The 15893-nt window shown below is 38.2% G+C and overlaps 1 protein-coding gene across 5 annotated transcripts in view; it reads right to left on the reverse strand.

Annotated features, from left to right (window-relative positions):
- The window catches only part of HS3ST5 (heparan sulfate-glucosamine 3-sulfotransferase 5), a 256859-nt gene that overhangs the window by 81596 nt on the left and 159370 nt on the right, over positions 1-15893 (reverse strand). For 3 of the 5 annotated variants that reach the window (XM_045843793.1, XM_045843794.1, XM_045843795.1), the window contains exon 3: positions 15621-15733. The gene's annotated coding sequence lies outside the window, so the exon portion shown is untranslated. The remainder of the gene's footprint in view (positions 1-15620; positions 15734-15893) is intronic. The other 2 variants (XM_045843796.1, XM_045843797.1) reach the window with 1 other exon arrangement.

The raw sequence follows: 15893 nt of genomic DNA on the forward strand, positions 1-15893 counted from the left end.
GATGTTCTCATTATGTGGAACAGAATTCAGCAGGTGTTTGATTGTTTATCCTGTAAAGGGGAAGGTGAGCTGGGATTAAATTGTTATGACATAGCTTTGTTTTAGCCCCGCTGAGTCTCACTGGATTTGGAATAATTGTGTTGGTGCAATAGCAATCTTGCTAAGTACAATGGGACATGGAAAAGCTTGGCTCAGAAACTAATGGACTGCAGCTACCATCTGTGGGACTGAAACTAAATGCCTCTCAAAGAAATACTCATAAATGTAACTAGCCATCTTGTTGATTAGCTTTCTGGTGGACAGAATTCCAGTTGCCTGAATGAACCAGCACAACCTCTTTCTGGAAGTCAGTATGTATGAAAAGCCATTTGCTTCCAGATCTGCATTTGCCCAATAACTTCCAGTACACTTACAGCCCCTTTGAAAGAAGATACTTAGAGTCAAATCATGTAAAATGTAGAAAATTATATCAACACTTTGCAAACTGTAAATTAAAACAGAAAAACATAAGTTCTTGTGCCAGTGTTTATAAAATCGTTCTTTTCCAATTCAACACATTCAGCTTGCTTGTATATACCATTCCCTGTGCCTGAGTTAATTGTAAGCTAAAAAGTTCAAATTTATGTTCCTTAAGCTATTCAAAAGGAAACTTCGGTCTCAATTCTCAATATTAGCACACCACAATTTTCTATTTTTAAAGAAAAAGGATCCCTTTCTGCAAGCACACAGCTGTGTTTCTCTCAGTGCCCACATGTGCACGGCACACACCACCCTACTCTTATTAGCCCATCTACGTTCTTAAGTTCTCCACTTTTGACTTCAGAATTTTAAGCTTTTGAGGACACCATTTTTCACTGATATCCAGTTAGGGGTGAAATTTTTGATAATTAAGAATAGTAATTCCATAACTATGTGAGCTAAGCATGAACTGGTTTTTAGAAAGAAGCAAGAGTTTGAAACCTCCAAACACGTCTACAGATTTACTTTTCTCATCTTCTCAGAATTTCATCTTGTAGTCCAAGGAAATCCAGAGGCTAAAGTGGATTTTGCTGAGTTTCTCAGGTGAGAGGGGTTAATAGTGGCTCAGTTCTCTGCCAGCACACACTTTCTTTCAGTGACCTAACCTCTCAAACGTGGGTGCGGTGTTAATGGCCTGCCTCTTGACCAGTCAGCCCCCATCTCAGCTGGGAGAGATGTAGGAGCTCAGGCTCATGTAACCTTTGCTGCTAAGAACTTTGAATTGTGATTCCAAAGCCTCTGCCTTGTCCTAGCTTATTGGGTCTCATTTTTGTTAACTGAATCTACCTGGGAAACTGCCTAATAATTTCCACTCTCTTTAGTTTGCCCTAAGTTAGTTTAGTCTTGCCTGACCCTTCTTGTCCCTCTGGACTCTACAAGGAGCTGAAGTTTTGCCTCTGACCTCCAGCCAATGACTGAAGGCCAATGTATTTACTTGTATAGTCCCAGTTGCTCTATTTAACTTGTTCTTTGAAACATCTCTTTATTGCCCTATGTCTATGGTAGTGATAACATGGTAACTGGTGTCATTTAGATACTGGTCTCTGTCACCTAGTCCAGACTTTCTCAGGGCTCTCACAGCTTATATGTGTCCTCTTGCATGTCCCATGCTGGTGGGGGAGTGCCATGCCCTGGACCCCTGGGTCTGCCCTGCTTCAGTATAGCTGACTCGGTAATGTTTGACAATCCCCCTTTAAGTGACACTAGGCTGGAAAGTTCACATATTCTATTAGAATTCTGTTACACTTCCTAATTTTCCAGATGTTGTCATTTTCTGTATCTCATTTGATACACTCTTCCTTACCATCAGTGGAAAAACTGTCCCTCCTTGAAGGCAGGGACTGACTGATTTTCCTCTCCATATTCATGTCCTTAACTTGTCAGACCACCCTCACACCGTACTGGTGGAGAGGTCAAGCTTTGGTCCCGGACTATGATTTTCTGCCTTATTTCACTTTTGTTAACTCTTCAGGACAGAAGTAGCTGTGTGGTAAAACTATAAGGCTGGTATAAAATTTAAGCAATTTTCACCCCTGTTTTTTCTATTTTAAGTTCCTGGGACCATTTTTTCTCCCCCCCTTTTCTTCTACCAGATCAGGGACTCAACTAGGCTCAGCCATGGTCACTTTATAGCAGGGGTGTCAAACTCATTTTCACCAGGGGCCACATCAGCCTTGTGGTTGCCTTCAGAGCCAAATGAAATTTCAACTCCTAACAGTTAAGGAATAGTTACATTTATACAGTCCTAACATTACATTTGGCCCTTTGAAGGCAACCATGAGGCTGATGTGGCCCCTGGTGAAAATAAGTTTGACAGCCCTGCCTTATAACTACTACCTTCGTACTCAAAAGTCTTACAGGCTGAGCAAGATCAGACCCATTTTGCAGATGAGAATGGCGAGACCCAGAAAGATCAAGATTATTTGCTTTCATTTCTTTGCTGTTCAGGCCCCTTCCAGTGGGCAACAGTGGGCAGGGAAGAATAACCTAGGGGACCCACATGGGGTTAGGAGGGTGTTCAGTAGGAGGCAGAGAAGACCACAAGGGAGTTTTAGTTGTCTGGGTCAGGCAAGTGGGCTGAAGCAAAGACATATGCAGCTGCTGGCAATTTGGCTCTTGGACCTCAGTCTGTTAATGCTTGGGGGCAGAGTGGGGCAGAGATGGAAGATCTGCATGTTAAGGGCTGTGTCTGGACTGGTGCATCTTTGGCCAGCTCTGACCTTTTGCAGCGTGACTAGAGAAACTGTGATCAGTTATGCTGCCTGCCAGGGAGCAGAGGGGAGTGGTCGCTTGTTTGTTTTCTGATCCATCTCTTCTTGGTTTCAGGACAAATCATACAACTGGCACTTTTTATATCTAAAAGGAAACCCAAAAGAGAGACATATTGAAAAAACTTGCTTTGGATGCATTAAAGCAACATTAATTGTAAATGTGACTTGCTTTAGTCTATTTGACTAAAAGGCTTACAGAGCCCTCTGAGATCGGACCACCCTGCATCATCATCCTGCCTTATTTGGTAGTTACCAATTCTCCCTTCTCTTCACTCACTCCCTTCTGGCCACACCACTCTCCTTGCTTGGGGGAAGGCAGAGGTAGGCACACACAAACACTTAGCAAGTTTCTCCCTTAGGCATTTGCTAGTCAGGCTTACTTTTCCTGAGATGCATTTCACGTAGGTGTGGGTAGGGTTTGCTCCCTGTGACCACTGTAAAGCCCATCTCACCTGAAGTCTTCCCTAACTGCCTTCCGTAAGAACACAGCCCCTCTGCTCCCAGCCCCTTGGCACTCCTTATCTACTAGATTTTGCTTTCTCTTTCCCCATTGTCCTTGCTCTATATTTGTTTACTGTCTGCCTCTCTCATCCCCCATCCTCACCTATAAAGTCAGCTCCAGACATTGTTTACAGACATTGACTGGACACTTAAGAGCCCCTAGTGAGTAGTAGTTGCTCAAACAGTATTTGTTTAATGAATTTGTGCTAATCATTTCATTGAATGATATTTCTCATGCTTAACACTGGTATAGTTTGACTCTACTATATGTCTTATTTATTATAATAGCAAATTTTGATAATTTATCTTGTGACTTAATAAAGTATTTCTTTCTTCACCCTCCTAATTTTAAGTGATCTGAAGAGATACAATAGAAAAAAATATATATCAAGAATAAAGGAACAAAAGAAAAGGGTAGGGAAGTGAAGCCCATGGTAGAATAAGAAGACAAAATCTTTGTCTTTTTTTAATCAAGCCAGTGGACTGTATTCAATACTTGGGAAAAAAAGCAGGCAATGAAAAAGCACACTACCCTTTAGTTCTATTTGGTCATGGGAAAACGTGAGTTTAAATCTGGGTTTGTTACTTATTATTTGTGTACTTGGGCAAATTACTTAATTTCTCAGGTTCTGACTTACCTTTCTTTAAAATGGATGTAATTATAACATTGATCTCATGGCTCTGCTGGAGATGAAATGAGGACAGAGTGCCTTGAAGTCCTCGGTCCATGCCTGGCCCATGTTCTGAGTCCCCAGAGCGGGGCACTTACTTGGCAGTGGAGGACAGGGCAGGGGTGTTCTGAATGGCTCTGCCATAGACCCTGCCAACTGCTCCGCAAGACAACCAGCCCCTTCGCTCTCCCCTCGAAGTAACAAAGCCACTGTGAGATGTGGTGTCCATGAAAGGACCTGTTATATCATACACCTCAGTGACCTTATATATTTTTAAAAGAAAAATTCCCCACACATGATTCTTTCCACATCTCCTTTAAACATAACCTTCACATATTTAAACTGGGCTTGGGCTTGGTGTGAAATGTGAGGATAAACACACCTTACATTTATAGATTGAATTTGGAAGCAGTACTTTCACACAGTGTTCCGACAACCCCCTAAACTAATTTGCTATGCTTCACCTTGGTGTGCCAACAGAACTGCCTGTGGAAATGAATGAGCTGGTCCGGGTGGACAAAACTGTAAATAACAGCCACCAGGAAAAAAAAATCCTGAGGAAAATTAATTTTCAGCAGTGGAACAGAGCACAGAAAACAGAGCTTGCTTGTCCTGCTTATGATTTATACCATGTCCCCTCTTAACTCACAATAATGAATCACCAACTTTTCCTCCATGAGTTCATTCTCTCTCAGAGTTCGACTCTGCATATATGTACACGCAGGGACTTGAGTGCTCTGTCAGCTGGAACTCCTCTGTGCTATGCTTCCACATCCTATCCTTTTCAACAGTAACAATAACCACTACAAATCTCCAGAGGGAACTCCCCCCTTACCTTATTCTCATTTCTTTGCAATTCTCAGCTAAGTTTCTTCAAGAGGCAAGTTTCTATCAATTGAATTAGAGCAAAAAATTTATATTCTTCAACAGAACAGATTTATGATTCAAAGGTGAATGTCAAGCCAATGATAAAAACCCATTAAAAAAAGAAAACACGATCAAGAGCAATATGTACTTTGTAGTTGTATTTAAGTTTTAAAGTGTGTATGTGACACATCTTAGAGTAACTAGCTAGTATAGTTGTGTAATGTACTATTTAGTAATCACATTTGCCTGGAAAGCCATCAACTCTTGGTTATATTGCTATTTATTATTTGTACTTCAACTTGCTCAAAGCCAGCCTTTTCTTATATATTCTTATGTGGAAAAGCAAAGTTTCTACAGATTTCCTTGTTGCCAGAGCTGGTGGTTCCACTTCTCAATATGCAGGTTGTTCCACACCTTGGCTGCATCTGCAACTACTGACCATTCATGCCCTTGTTCTAGAAACATTTTATCCCATTGGTCAGGAGCACCACAGTCTTTACATTTTCCCACCACCTCTGTGGCTTCCCTCTGAGGTTCTTCTTCCACTTATATTTTAAATACAGCTTTTCCTCAGTGCTCATTCTAGGCTGTTCTCTTCTTGTTCTAAACTATGTTTAAGCAACCTGTCCTATGTTCACAGATGTTGCAATTACCGTGCCATTTACATCTTCTGAATTTAAAGCTGTTTATTCAACACTCACTAGCCTACTTACTGGCCCTGATAACACAGGCACTTCCAACTTAACTCGTCCCAGTGGGGTGCATTTGCCTTATATCTCTACCTTCTTCGTTTTTGCCATCAGGGATTACCATGAGTATCCATCCTAGTGTGCAGGCTAGAACTGTACCATCCTACATTTCCAAGCAAGATACTTTCTATCCATCCTCTGTCCTCTGCTCCCACTGCTGAGACCTGAATTCAGACCTTCTACCCTGTTCACTGTCTTCCTTCCTCCCATCTTGCTGCCACTCAGTCCATTCCCACTTAGTGCCAAGAATAGTCTAATACACAAATCTGATTGAGATACTAAATTTATTTTTAAAAAATCAATAGCTTCTCATTACCCTCTGGACTAAAGTCCAAAGCCCAGTTTCTAATGCCTTAATGGACTTGTCCCTGCTTGTCTTTTTAGCCTTTCTTTCTTCTTGATACATTTCCTTTTCCTGTCCTTATACATTGCCTCCTGAGCTTCAGCTTTTCTGAAAAGCTTTCAGTCCTCCAATGTTGTTTCCTCTGCATAGTATGCTCTTGTTCCAGAATATTCCTTGCCCGTCCCTTACCTGGTTAAGTTCTGTGCATCTGTCAGGTGTCAGCTGAGTGGTCACCTTCTCCAGGAAGTTTTCCTGGAGAAGTGCCCCTCCAGAAGTCCATAGTGTCTAGACCTCCCTTTCATGCCTACTCACACTGTACTTTGGAAGGAGGAATAAAATCTAGCTGTCGGGTTCTAATCAACTTTATAGCATATCTGTCTATTCATAAAGTATGAGCAGCAGAATCTTTCCTGTCTTTACACAGAGGTTGTAAAAATACCATCTTGACATTAAAAAGACAACAATAATACCCCCCAACATTTATTGAGCATCACTCGTAGGCACTGTGTGAAGTGCTCCGCATTTGCTACATTGTTTCGTCCTCACAGGAATCTGTGAAGCAGGGACAGTTTTCTCGGCATCACGGATGAAGAAAATGAGGCTAAGGGAGATGAACAATTTGGCCAAAGTCAGCTGGCAGAGCCAAGATTCTACTCAGTCCCCAAGGTGCTGCCCTCCCTAAATCATTCGACCAAATGGATAAATGTGTCCAACAAAAATGTATTGAATACCTGTTTTGTGTAAAATACTCCAAAGGATGCACACATACAGTCCCTGCTCCACTCTAGTGAAGATGACCAGGAACGCTAAAGGGAGGGACTGTTCTGCATCTGGCTACTTATTGCCAGTAGCTTGGCAAACATGTTCAGTGTTTCATGGAAGAATATGATAGGGAAAATCAGAAAACTCTCCAGCCCTTCTGTATCAGATACTGTAATTTCATTATTTAGTAAATGATATAAATGCGCAGGTTCATTAACAGTCAAATTCAGTGGCAAATGCAAATAGAGAAGTATAATGGGAAACCAAATAGCAGATTCTCATTATCTGCCCTTTGTTGAAATCTATGCTAGTACTCTCCACTGTAGATAAGTACTGAATTACAGGATTCTAGGCCGGAAATAAACCTAGAAATTATTTACTCCAGTTCTCCCCAAATATTTTTTAGCTTGAGGTCTAAAGGAATATAACTAGTAAGTATAAGAAAATACAAGCACTCAGAAAAAGCTCATTGGTAGTTGCAAAAGTGAAACCTGTAGCCACCCTGAGGCCCAGCTATTCCACTCCTGGAAATATACTGGCAGATATGCTTTTATTGTACATATACAATGTCGTGTGCATGCATATGTTTATGATATACAGTGTGGGGCAAAAGTAGGTTTACAGTTGTTCATATGGAAAATAATACAGTAATTAATAATAATACAAGAGTAAACTGTGTTTCCTTTACTCACAACTGTAAACCTACTTTTGCCCCACCCTGTGTATGTGTTTGTGTGTATATATAATGCTCATACAAAAAATATTTTGCTAAAACCCCAAACTGAAACTAATCCAGTGATCATCAACAGGCTGGGCAAATAAAATATGGTACATATATTTAGACAATGGATTATACCATGTAGTGATGACAACAAAGTACAACAGAATACAACTCTGTGGATGAATCTCAAAAACATTGTGCTGAGCAAAAGAAGTAATAATCTCATTATGATCTTGCACATTTCAAGAAACCTAATCTATGATGTCATAAGGCATAAGGCAGGAGAATGGAGGGCGGGCTGTGATGAACTGGAATGGGATAGGGGGTGTGTTGGAATGCTGTGATTTCTCTCTTCTGGTTCGCGCACTGGTTATGTACGTATGGTCACTCTGTGCCAGTCCATTGCGCTGCACACTTACTGTGTGTGCATTTTTTCTGAAAGTGTGTTATACTTCCAGCCGAAAGAAGAAAGTTTGGCATTCTCATTATCAGCCTCATACATTATCAAAAATTCTCTGGCACAATGGAAAAAAATTATGGAATGTTTCGAATCATATTTTGGTAAAACTAACATTTGTTTCAATAATATCAACAAAAATAAATACTTCAGTATTGAAAATGTTTGCTAAAGAAACAAACAAATGTTTGATGAGAAAACAGAAACAGTATTTCTTTTGGCACGCATTTGTTGGGTTGGAGGTAGCAAATGTAAAACTTTCAAAGTGTTACTGAATTTGCTTCTGTGCCTAGCTTACTCAAGATTCAGAATTCTGTGGAGTTCTATTTTTTAAAAACTGTGGATAAAAATAATTGGAACAGAAATAAAAAGATTGAATTTCTAAAGTGTTGCTATGGCTGTGTCCCAACTGCACATGGTTTTATAATGCTTAATGTGTATTAGACATTCAAAAATATTTTCTATATGAATAAAAGTATAGGACACTGAGTACTCTCTAGAGTACTTCTTAATTAATTGTTTTCATATAAAGGCTTTTTAAATACTTGGTAAATAGGAAGTTACATATTCATCTTTACTAATTTAGTAGATACATAATGAAGAACAATGACAAGAATAAATCTCTATCAAAATGCTAATTAATATTATTTACAAAATACCTATAAATGATAGAATATCACTAAATGATTTATGAAGGCACAAATCATTTAAGATAAAGAAGTTTTATAAAAGCAAAACTTCAAAGTCATTAAGACCTTAGAAATATAAACAATCCCGTCCCCACCTGGTCCATTAAATTTAGAGAAAAAAAAATTGAGACAAGAGTATTACTTTCACTGGAAGTAATCACATATTAAATTGGTGTCAAGAAAACCTCATGTAAATGAAAGCTAAAATATTAGCTTTCAAGGAAAAACACTTACAATTTATATTTTCTACTTTTAAGTAATATATTCTTACTATGACTCTAAAATCTGTCTAAACCACCATTAAGATTTTAAAAGAAAGTTCTCCAGTTCTTACCAAACAGAAATAAATAATACCTGACAACAGCATTAGGGAACATAAACATAAAATTACCTGTTATTAAAAACTGAGCACTTTTTTCTCAAAGAAATATATTACTCAGCTGTAAAATAGTATGTTTGCCTTTCCCACTAGTGTTTCAACATTGTGGTTCAATCTTCTAAAAAGCTGACATGGAAAATAATGGCACAGTAAACTAATTCATCATAATGTGCAAAAGAAACCGCTGGAATAAATTGTAATAACCTTTCAAAAAGTAGCAGCTTTTAAAAGTATTAATTTCTACTTCAGATAATTGGAAAGGACACCTGGGTGGGTAGGCAATATTTTTTATGGGATTGCGCTGTCAGGAGCTCAGATCGTCTGGACTCAGCAATGATCATTTAGTACTAAATGACAGTGAATCTTGCAAATAGGTCTTCTAGGTGGTGTTCGCCATAAATCACCAAACTCAACTCCCCTCAAGGTCAGCCAAATGAGAGGGCAGGCATCAAACGGCCTTCGTGGAGACCTGGGGTGATCCTTGGGTTTCTCAGAAATAGACAATAGTTGTGTTGGCTGCCATAAAATCAACTTAATGGACTGACAACATAAATTACTATCAAACTTTGGCAACATTTGTCCCTAGAAAACAGCTGAAGAATGCTTTTTTTCCAAAGCGGGGGGAAATGGATAACAATATGTTTTGCTCTATACCAGATCATAAATATTTTTAACAATGCTAAGTAAAGAATGAATTAATACTAGAAGTCACAATACATTTTACTTGATGCATTAAAAACAGCATCTAAGGAATATTAAAATGACACTTGCTTTTTGAAGTAACTGATATATATTATCAGTTATACATATATCATACTATAATATATATGTATGTATATATATTTATATATATATAAAATAGTATACAATGGAATGTGTGTGTGAGAGGTTGTGTGAGACAAGGTTGCAATTGCTTGGCACTGGGTATTTTTACTAAAACTAAAAAACCAAAAAGAATATTGATTTCTTTCTAGTCTTATTTTACCAATGAAGTCCACTGGACCTAAAGGAAAGATAGATTCTTCAGCTCTTACACTACCCGGGATAAATCATTAATTCACTTTGTTTATGGCTCAGTTTTTCCATCTGTAATGTAAAATAATTATTCAAGGACATTTTGAAGACAATGAGATTAATATTGGGAGGAAGCACCAAATAAACCCTAAACTGCTAGGGAATTATGTCAACATACTTGTGAAAATGATCCACTGTAGACAATCAATGAACAGTTTTTAAAAGTCAGTTTGGTAGAAAATATAACAACAGCTAAACCAATAAACTGGAATTTTGGAAACAAATGAAACATCATTGTTTAACTGAATTTTCATCACTCATCTAAGTATTCTGAGTATTTTGCCATCCTATAACTGCAGTTATTATTATAACATAAAGCTACAAATATTTTATCAGGAATTTTTATAGTAATATTTATTATTTCTTGGAAAGCAGGGCTTCACTGTAAATTTGGCTAAAAGAAATGCCACAGTGAATAAAAGCAAGATCCTCCTTGAATCCAATGGCATCTTAGACTATGAACATTATGTGTGATGTCCAATGAATTCGACAAAATTTAGAAACTATAAAAGCTCCCACAAAGAGTTTAAAGTTAATTTATTTTGCCTTTTCCTCCCACATCTAGTCACCACCTCCTCTTGTCTTTCTTTGCACCCCCTCGCACTTAGTATTTTCTTCCTCCTAGTCTCACTGTGACTTCCGCCCAGAACCTCCTCACCTTGGAACTGAATTACTGCAGTAGTTTCTTTGCTCCTGTGCTCTTCCTGCAAATTCATTCTGCCCAGTCCTGCCAAATTTATCTTTTTTAAAGCACTGTTTTAATTATATCATTCCCCTGCTCAAAAATTTTCAATGACTCCCCATCACCTGGAGGCCAAAGGTTAGAGTCTTCAGCTACAGTCAGAGCCGCTGGCTATCTGGGTTCACCTCCTTTTCCAATCTTGTCTTTCCCACTTCCCCTGCAGGAGCCTTCAGGATGACAAATGCATCTGCTGCCCGGCCAGGTCTGTCCTCAGTGCCTGTGTGGCCTGTGCTGTCCGCACTCTCTGCCTAGTCAGTTGCCTTGTTCTGTGAGGCCTTTTTCACTACTTTAACCTGTAGTCAGCTCCTCCAGCCACGACATTGTAGCACTCTTTTTTAAAAAGTTAAACATGATTTATTTCACTGTTGCAAAGTTATTTAACTTCAATTTTTGTTGCTTAATGGTTTCCATGTCTTTTCTCCCTAATTAATTTATAAAGCTGTTTGAGGTCAGGGGTGTTCGTGGTCTTATTCTCTGCCCATCTTCCTGGCACAGTTATGCAGTAGCTGGCAATCAGTAACACTTGTTTAATGAATGAATGCAAACTGCTGTTCCAGGCTTCTTGTAAGAGTAGGATGAAAGCTATTCAGTTGTGTTTGTTACTTGCGGCATTCAGAATGGCAATTTATGTATGTGAGGCAGTTTTCCTGAGTTTCATAAATCTATTTTAATTTTTAAGTTCTTAGTAAAATTCTTGATTACAAAATATAAGCTGAGTACATGAGAGTTATAATGTTAAAATCTGACTTTAATGTAAACTCGAGTACCAATAGAATAAATACAAACAGGTGCATATTTGTTGAATTAGTACTAATTTTCTGAAAGTTCCTTACTAACAGAAAGTTCAACAACTTCTAAACAAAATGGAAATCACTTGAAGAATAAATTCAGAGAAAAAGGATAACTTGCAGCAGTCCAGAGTCTGTATTTTATAAATCAGACATATACTCAAACTTTATCTTATAGTATTCCTAAGAAAGAACATGGGTTTTGGAACTCAACAAGACCTGAGTTGGAAACTCAGTTCTGCTACTTATCAGGTATGCCATCGTATGTCAGTAATTTCATGTCTTGGAATCTGAAGTTTCTCATGGGCAGATGGGAAGATTAATATTCAATTCATTTGAAAAACTGAGATGAAGAAACCTCTTTTGAGCTGTATATTAGAATATGGGATATAAAGTCCCTAGGGCATGTGGCCCAGTACATGGCACATTAATAGATAGTAGCAGTTACTATTATTTTTGTTTGGGATTTTTTATTTTTTTCTCCTTACTTCCCATCCTTTATGGAGGCATCTGGCTTCCCTAACAGTTAAAGAGCATGGACACAGGAGTCTCAAAGTTCTGGGTGTGAATTGTGGCACTACCATTTTACTAGTTTACTAAACTATTTCTTAACCTACCTGAACCCCAAGTGTATAGGACCGCATCTTGGGAAAATAAAATCTCCTTGCAGGGTCACTCCGAAGACTAAGAATGTCCATTTTAAAGGGCCTAGCATGGAACAGGCACTCTGAATAGCAGATACTTTTACGACTCTTAAGAGTCTTCTCCCAGGTAGGTACTGTCCTATGATGAACTGAAGAACTCATGCTCACTAATACACTTGAAGTAATAGAAGTAGGAAAATTTTTCTCTATTCTACTTCACAACTTTGCAGAAAACATAATTTGATATTATAAAAATTCTTATAGATAATATTTGTATAGTGACATAGTTGAAAAGATACCCTTATAACTTAGGAATACATTCTAAAAATATTCCTTAAACTGGCCATTTGTTGCTGTATTATAATATCAATCATTATCTTTTCAACACATTCTGCCTTCAAGGAACTCAATAATTAATAATAATGATAAACTTAAAATATTAAAGAGGCTATTAAAATAGGTTAAATGGGTTATTGTCATAGTGTATATTTTTCAAAATACTTGACAGTTAAAATTGGTCAGGTGAAATAGAGCAATCGATCACAGATTCTCCCATCTCAGCAGTGCACCTTGGAAGCAGAGGCCTCCTCTAGGCAAGCTTTGACAAAAGACATGTAGGAAAGTGCCTTCTTATTTCTCTTTGATTTCTTGAATACTGAATGAAATATCATTTAGGTTGCCTGTTCTCATTCAGGTTAAAACACATCTGGCAGGTGGTTTCTGGAACTTATCATGTAATCAAAGAAAAAGAAAGAATATGGCATATTCTTATATTAAAACTTTTAAAACTCCAAATACATACATTAGGCCATAGGCTGAGATTAATTATTATCTATATTCAGTAGGAATGCAATTAAATGCTAAGAAATGGAAAGCACCTTACAGTATTATGAGACTGAGCTATTTTTAACTATCAGAGCAAGCGAAGCACATGCTTATTAACTCATCAAATACACCTACTTCCCTTCAACATTTACAAGGTCAAAACAAACAAGACATTAGCAACCAATGAAGTGGTATTAATTCTTTGGAAAACTTTTGAAGAGATTGTTTCAAGAAGCAGCAGTCTGGATCCCACTGAGGTCCATAGGGGTTTCGGGTGCTCTGGGAGGTACACGTGTAGTTTAGAACTATGTATCTAAGGACAGCATTACTCTTAATCCTTCAAGTGAGCAGCTTGCCATACAACAATTCTTAATACAAGGTATTGGGGTCTGTAGGCAACAATTCTGATTTCCAGTGTTTTATCCTGTATATCCAGTCCTTCGTTTACTGATTACAGTCATTATAGCTACATCATAAAACATGATACAACACATTATAAGGATAACAAATAACTAAACAGCCTTGGATTGACACTGGTGCTAGAGGAATTTTTTCTAGATCTGCTCCCAGAATTCCTCTACAGGCATGGTGTTGCTTTGTCTTTGGTCTTCACTCCCTCTCACTACTTCAACCTTCTTCTCGCCATCACCTGCTAGGGATTTCAAACCTTTTGGAGACTTCTCAGACTGTTTCAGTGTTTATATTTACCCAACCCAAAATTATAGTTTATGTTTATTGCATCAATGATAATTGCAAAGCCATTTACAAATAAAATATTTTGATACTCATAATAACGTCATATGACATAAGGAACCTGAGGCATGAGGAGGTCATAAGGTACGAGTGAGTCCCCTGAAGTAATTGTCAAGAGGATCTGCCTCTCAACTCTGAACCTGGGCCTCACTCTACCCCCATTCCTGCTTCATCATTTCTTGCTCTTTGCATTAGACTTGCACTGGAAATTCTTTTTGTGTGATTTTTAAATATGTTGGTTAAACTTTTTGAATTTTAGCTCTTTTGTTTGTGAATGAAGGATAACAATTTCTACTTCAACAGGGATTTTGAGGATTAAATGAAATGATGTTTGCAAAGTTAAAAAAAAACCCACTAGAATAAGATAAGTATTAGAAAAGTTAGTTCTTCCAAACTTCATGGCAATACTGACCTAAATGTAGTTTGTTTAGGTCTCCAGAGGATTTCAAAGTTACTCTGTAATTCAGTGGTGGGCAGAGGGTAGAGTGCATTTAATGTATCAGGAAAGTGACAGATTTTAACTTGACTGAGGATTTCTCAATCACCTACTACATCTCAGCACAGTGCTAAGGGCTACAGATGCACAAATGATGCAGCAGCAGCCAAGGAATTTTGGCAGCAACAAGAATAAGACTTGATGATTTCCTAGAAAATGAAGAGATTCCAAGAAGGCTGGTCTGCCAAGTTTAACAGAGCTCTTGGTAAATTCTTCAAAGTAATTTCAAATAGAATAAAATGATTTTAAAACATAAACTTTATAGTTCATTCTTTCTTGTTAATTGAATACATTTTATTCACTTGCTAGTAATATTCATCCCCTCTCAGGACCACAGGATTCCTGTTTTGAGAATGGGGATGATGCTGTTTTATAGCATTACTGAGAAAATTGAGATGGAACATTACTGTGTATACAGTAATAACCAGGTAATGATTTTTTACTGTTTTATATGTATTAGACTATGCTAAGCTTTTAAAAATTTATTAGCTCATTTAAACTTTACAGCAACTCAAGGAGATGGACAGGATTACTATTCTTCTTTTAGAGATGTGGAAGTTAGGATGCAGAAAGTTTTTTTAAGAAGTTTTTTTTAATTTTTTTTAAAGCCTTCCCAAGAGCACACAGCCAGTAATTGGCAGAGTGGGAATCAAACGCAGGCAGTCCAGCTCCAGAGCCTGTGTTTTTTCCCACTTTCCTTTGTTGCCTCACTTCATCATAGCAGCTCACTTTATGTCCATTTACTACCACCCTGGAATATAAAAATGTGGCAGGTCCTGCCTTTCCAGAAATAAACAGCTATACTGTGAACACAGGACATATGCATAAAGAGAGGAAAAGCAATACTTGAATCAGGTTGTCAAATGTCAGGGAAGGGGTATAACTACACATTCTACAGAAGTTTGGGAAAAAAGCAAATATAGGGGTGGAGAAAGCAACAAGGGTCTATAGAGTAGGTGAAATTTGACTTAGGCCTTGGAGGGAAACCAGAACTAAAGCCAGCAAAGAGGAATTGGGAGTTATTTCAGACAGTGGAGACAGCAAAGATAAGGAGTTTCTGTGTTCAGGAAATACGGCTCTATGTCCATAGGGAGGGAGGGTTTTATATGGGAACACTTAAGACTAGAGAACTGGAGGCAGTTTAAACTTGTTTTGTTGGATGTTTTAAAACCCCAGAAGAATAAGGAGGACTTCCCGTTGGTGAGCCATTGGGGGTTTCCAAGTGGCTGAGTGCATATGTGCATGGATGCCAGGGCACACCAGGAAGTGCTTTCAAAAGGCTGATGAGATGGCAGGTGTAGAGCGTGGATGAGAGTGGGGAAAGTTGGTAACGGCATGCACAAGCACACAAAGATTTTCCATACACATACCTACATTCAGACACTTCCCAATTGTTCCAGCGACGATTATCTGGTTGGTGGCTGTTCCATGGCCTTTCCTCACTTATGGCCTGTCTTTGGGGCTTGTTCCCTTTTGTTAGTACCTGGAGGTAGAGACAGAGTCAACGTGATTTTCCAGTCTGTGTTTTTTTTTTTCCTTCTGCTCCTCAGTAGCTGTGGTTAAAATTTTGTTTTGGGAAGGAGAAATATATTGTGGATGATCAGAACATTTCTTTTCTTTTTTAAAATAGTACTTCCAGTCTC

The sequence above is a fragment of the Phyllostomus hastatus genome, unplaced genomic scaffold, assembly GCF_019186645.2.
Source record: "Phyllostomus hastatus isolate PE091 unplaced genomic scaffold, TTU_PhHast_1.1 phas_contig_40, whole genome shotgun sequence".
Lineage (NCBI taxonomy): Eukaryota > Metazoa > Chordata > Mammalia > Chiroptera > Phyllostomidae > Phyllostomus > Phyllostomus hastatus.